Raw genomic sequence first — 6,000 nt, 5'->3', positions numbered from 1 at the left:
GTTGGTTAATCAGCACCATATGACTGAGGGGGGACAGTTGGTTAATCAGCACCATATTGACTGAGGGGACAGGTTGGATAATCATGACATATTGACTGAGGGGGGACAGGTTGGTAATCAGCACCATATTGACTGAGGGGGACAGGTTGGCTAATCAGCACCATATTGACTGAGGGGGACAGGTTGGTTAATCAGCACCATATTGACTGAGGGGGACAGGTTGGGGTTAATCAGCACCATATTGACTGAGGGGGACAGGTTGGCTAATCAGCACCATATTGACTGAGGGGGACAGGTTGGTTAATCAGCACCATATTGACTGAGGGGGACAGGTTGGCTAATCAGTACCATATTGACTGAGGGGGACAGGTTGGTTAATCAGCACCATATTGACTGAGGGGGACAGGTTGGCTAATCAGTACCATATTGACTGAGGGGGACAGGTTGGTTAATCAGCACCATATTGACTGAGGGGGACAGGTTGGCTAATCAGTACCATATTGACTGAGGGGGACAGGTTGGTTTAATCAGCACCATATTGACTGAGGGGGGACAGGTTGGCTAATCAGTACCATATTTGACTGAGGGGGGACAGGTTGGTTAATCAGCACCATATTGACTGAGGGGGACAGGTTGGTTAATCAGCACCATATTGACTGAGGGGGGACAGGTTGGTTAATCAGCACCATATTGACTGAGGGGGGACAGGTTGGTTAATCAGCACCATATTGACTGAGGGGGACAGGTTGGTTAATCAGCACCATATTGACTGAGGGGGGACAGGGTGGTTAATCAGCACCATATTGACTGAGGGGGACAGGTTGGTTAATCACCATATTGACTGGGGGGACAGGTTGGTTAATCAGCACCATATTGACTGAGGGGGGACAGGTTGGTTAATCAGCACCATATTGACTGAGGGGGACAGGTTGGTTAATCAGCACCATATTGACTGAGGGGGGACAGGTTGGTTAATCAGCACCATATTGACTGAGGGGACAGGTGGTTAATCAGCACCATATTGACTGAGGGGGACAGGTTGGTTTAATCAGCACCATATTGACTGAGGGGGACAGGTTGGTTAATCAGCACATATTGACTGAGGGGGACAGGTTGGTTAATCAGCACCATATTGAACTGAGGGGGACAGGTTGGTTAATCAGCACCATATTGACTGAGGGGGAAAGGTTGGTTAATCAGCACCATATTGACTGAGGGGACAGGTTGTTATCAGCACCATATAGACTGAGGGGGACAGGTTGGTTAATCAGCACCATATGACTGAGGGGGACAGGTTGGTTAATCAGCACCATATGACTGAGGGGGACAGGTTGGTTAATCAGCACCATATTGACTGAGGGGGGACAGGTTGGTTAATCAGCCACCATATTGACTGAGGGGGACAGGTTGGTTAATCAGCACCATATTGACTGAGGGGGGACAGGTTGGTTAATCAGCACCATATTGACTGAGGGGGACAGGTTGGTTAATCAGCACCATATTGACTGAGGGGGGACAGGTTGGTTAATCAGCACCATATTGACTGAGGGGGGACAGGTTGGTTAATCAGCACCATATTGACTGAGGGGGACAGGTTGTTAATCAGCACCATATTGACTGAGGGGGAAGGTTGGTTAATCAGCACCATATTGACTGAGGGGGGACAGGTTGGTTAATCAGCACCATATTGTCTGAGGGGGACAGGTTGGTTAATCAGCACCATATTGACTGAGGGGGGACAGGTTGGTTAATCAGCACCATATTGACTGAGGGGGGACAGGTTGGTTATCAGCACCAAATGACTGAGGGGGACGGTGTAATCGCACCTATTGAACTGAGGGGGGACAGGTTGGTTAATCAGCACCATATTGACTGAGGGGGGCAGGTTGGTTAATCAGCACCATATTGACTGAGGGGGGACAGGTTGGTTAATCAGCACCATATTGGACTGAGGGGGACAGGTTGGTTAATCAGCACCATATTGACTGAGGGGGGACAGGTTGGTTAATCCGCACCATATTGACTGAGGGGACAGGTTAGTTAATCAGCACCATATTGACTGAGGGGGACAGGTTGGTTAATCAGCACCATATTGACTGAGGGGGACAGGTTGGTTAATCAGCACCATATTGACTGAGGGGGACAGGTTGGTTAATCAGCACCATATTGACTGAGGGGGACAGGTTGGTTAATCAGCACCATATAGACTGAGGGGGGACAGGTTGGTTAATCAGCACCATATTGACTGAGGGGGACAGGTTGGTTAATCAGCACCATATTGACTGAGGGGGACAGGTTGGTTAATCAGCACCATATTGACTGAGGGGGACAGGTTGGTTAATCAGCACCATATTGACTGAGGGGGGGACAGGTTGGTTAATCAGCACCATATTGACTGAGGGGGGACAGGTTGGTTAATCAGCACCATATTGACTGAGGGGGACAGGTTGGCTAATCAGCACCATATTGACTGAGGGGGGACAGGTTGGCTAATCAGTACCATATTGACTGAGGGGGGGCTTGTTGTATTATGAAAAATAAAGAAAACCCAGGAATGAGTAGGTGTGTCCAAACTTTTGACTGGTACTGTATATAATATATTTTAAAATAATATTTTCAAATATATATATCATTTATATTATTATTTTTATATTATATATATAAATATATATGGGGGATAGGAAATGATGTAGACGATTATATACCGTGCATTGGAAATAATTTACTTTTCCAACATTTTGTTACATTACAGCCTTATTCTAAAATGGATTTTAAAAATGTCCATCCTCAATCTACACACAATACCCATAATGACAAAGTGAAAACATGTTTTTAGACATTTTTTGCTATTTTATATTTAAAATAATAACAAAAATACCTTATTTACATACAGTAAGTATTCAGACCCTTTGCTGTAAGAATCGGAATTGAGCTCAGGTGCCATCCTGTTTCCATTGATCATCCTTGAGATGTTTCTACAACATGATTGGAGTCCACCTGTGGTAAATTCAATTGATTGGACATGATTTGGAAAGGTACACACCTGTCTATATAAGGTTCCCACAGTTGACAGTGCATGTCAGAGCAAAAACCAAGCCATGAGGTCAAAGGAATTCTCCGTAGAGCTCCAAGACAGGATTGTGTCGAGGCACAGATCTGGGGAAGGGTACCAAACATGTCTGCAGCATTGAAGGTCCCCAAGAACACAGTGGCCTCCATCATTCTTAAATGGAAGATGTTTGGAACCACCAAGACTCTTCCTAGAGCTGGCCGTCTGGCCAAACTGAGGAATCGGGGAGAAGGGCCTTGGTCAAGGAGGTGACCAAGGAACCAGATGGTCACTCTGACAGCTCTAGAGTTCTCTGTGGAGATGGGAGAACCTTCCAGAAGGACAACCATCTCTGCAGCACTCTACCAATCAGGTCTTTATGGTAGAGGGGCCAGACGGAAGCCACTCCTCCGTAAAAGGCACATGACAGCCCTGTTGGAGCTTGCCAAAAGGCACCCAAAGGTCTCTGACCATGAGAAACAAGACTCTCTGGTCTGGTGAAACCAAGATTGAACAGCATCACGTCTGGCGGGAACCTGGCACCATGCCTACGGTGAAGCATGTTGGTGGCAGCATCATGCTGTGGGGATGTTATTAATGCAGCAGGGACTGGGTTTCTAGTCGGGATCGAGGCAAAGACAAACAGAGCAAAGTACAGAGAGATCCTTGATGAAAACCTGCTCCAGAGCACTCAGGACCTCAGACTGGGGTAAAGGTTCACCTTCCAATAGGACAACGACCCTAAGCACAAAGCCAGACAACGCAGGAGTGGCTTCGGGACAAATCTTTGAATGTCTTTAAGTGGCAAAGCAAGAGCCCGGACTTGACCCCAATCGAACATCCCTGGAAAGACCTGAAAATCGCTGTGCAGCAACGCTCCCCATCCAACCTGACAGAGCTTGAGAGGATCTGCAAGAGAAGGATGGGAGAAACTCCACAAATGCAGGTGTGCCAAGCTTGTAGCGTCATACCCAAGAAGACTTGAGGCTGTAATCACTGCCAAGAGTACTGAGTAAAGGGGTATGAATACTTATGTAAATGCGATATTTCTGTTATTTAAAAAAAAAAAAATTGCAAACATTTAATGGAACCTGTTTTTCCTTGTGTGTAGATTGAGTGTGTGTACACTTTGTTTGTTGTGCTTAAACCTGTGTGCTACATTTACTATGTGTATATACTTATTTTATCTCTTTGACAATATTGTCTTATTTTCGTAATAATGTTATCTTATTTTATTATCTTGTGTTTTATTGATGCTCCTGTGTTATATGTGATTCAATTGTCTGTCTGTCTGTCTGTCTGTCTGTCTGTCTGTCCGTCCGTCCGTCCGTCCGTCCGTACCGTCCGTCCGTCCCGTTCCGCCGTCCGTCCGTCCGTCCGTCCGTCCGTTCCGTCTGTCTGTCTGTCGGGTGTAACGTTAGGATTAAGCTCTCTAACTGGCTAGCAACACTGGTGTTGGGTGGAGGAGGGATTGTTGGATGGATGGATAAGGAGAGAGAGAGAGGTCTACCTCACTTGCTTTGGCAATGTTAACACGTTTCCCATGCCAATAAAGCCCCTTGAATTGAATTGAATTGAATTGAGAGCCAACAAGAGAGAGAGACAAAAAAGGAAGGCAGATACAACAGTACATATATAGCCTGGGAGAGAGTGGTGGAAAGTGAGAGAGAGGGAGAAAGATTTATACAGATAAGGGGAGAGGAAGAAAGAGAGGGAGAGGGAGAGGGAGAGAGAGGGAGAGAGAGAGAGAGAGAGAGAGAGAGAGGAGAGAGAGGGAGAGAGAGAGAGAGAGAGAGAGAGAGAGAGGAGAGAGAGAGAGGAGAGAGAGAGAGAGAGAGAGAGAGAGAGAGAGAGAGAGGGGGAGAGAGGGGGAGGGAGGGAGGGAGGAGGGAGGGAGGGAGGGAGGAGGGAGGGAGAGAGAGAGGGAGAGGGAGAGGGAGAGGGAGGGAGGGAGAGGGAGAGGGAGAGGGAGAGAGAGAGAGAGAGAGAGGGAGAGGAGAGGGAGAGAGAGTGAGAGGAGAGGGAGAGGGAGAGAGGGAGAGGGAGGGAGGGAGGGAGGGAGGGGAGGGAGGGAGGGAGCGAGGGAGGGAGAGGGAGGGAGGGAGGGAGGGAGGGAGGGAGGGAGGGAGGGAGGGAGAGGGAGGGAGGGAGGGAGAGGGAGAGGGAGAGGGAGAGAGAGAGAGAGAGAGAGGGAGAGGGAGAGGGAGAGGGAGAGGGAGGGAGGGAGGGAGGGAGGGAGGGAGGGAGAGGGAGGGAGGGAGGGAGGGAGAGGGAGAGGGAGAGAGAGAGAGAGAGAGAGGGAGAGGGAGAGGGAGAGGGAGAGAACAACAGAGCTAGTTAGGGCAATAACAACTTGAACAGAAAAACAATGTGTTTGCATCCCGATGCAAATAATGAGCTTAGGATGGTCTCTCTCTTCCTGTCATCTGTTATCACTCCTCCTTCCTGATGGTCTCTCTCTTCCTGTCATCTGTTATCACTCCTCCTTCCTGATGGTCTCTCTCTTCCTGTCATCTGTTATCACTCCTCCTTGCTAATGGTCTCTCTCTTCCTGTCATCTGTTATCACTCCTCCTTCCTGATGGTCTCTCTCTTCCTGTCATCTGTTATCACTCCTCCTTCCTGATGGTCTCTCGCTTCCTGTCATCTGTTATCACTCCTCCTTCCTGATGGTCTCTCGCTTCCTGTCATCTGTTATCACTCCTCCTTCCTGATGGTCTCTCTCTTCCTGTCATCTGTTATCACTTCTCCTTCCTGATGGTCTCTCTCTTCATGTCATCTGTTATCACTCCTCCTTCCTGATGGTCTCTCTCTTCCTGTCATCTGTTATCACTCCTCCTTCCTGATGGTCTCTCTCTTCCTGTCATCTGTTATCACTCCTCCTTCCTGATGGTCTCTCTCTTCCTGTCATCTGTCTGTTATCAACCCCCAGTCCCTTCCTCATACTAGGAC

The sequence above is a fragment of the Salvelinus fontinalis genome, chromosome 5 (genome assembly GCF_029448725.1).
Source record: "Salvelinus fontinalis isolate EN_2023a chromosome 5, ASM2944872v1, whole genome shotgun sequence".
Classification (NCBI taxonomy): domain Eukaryota; kingdom Metazoa; phylum Chordata; class Actinopteri; order Salmoniformes; family Salmonidae; genus Salvelinus; species Salvelinus fontinalis.
This window is presented reverse-complemented; position numbering follows the sequence as displayed.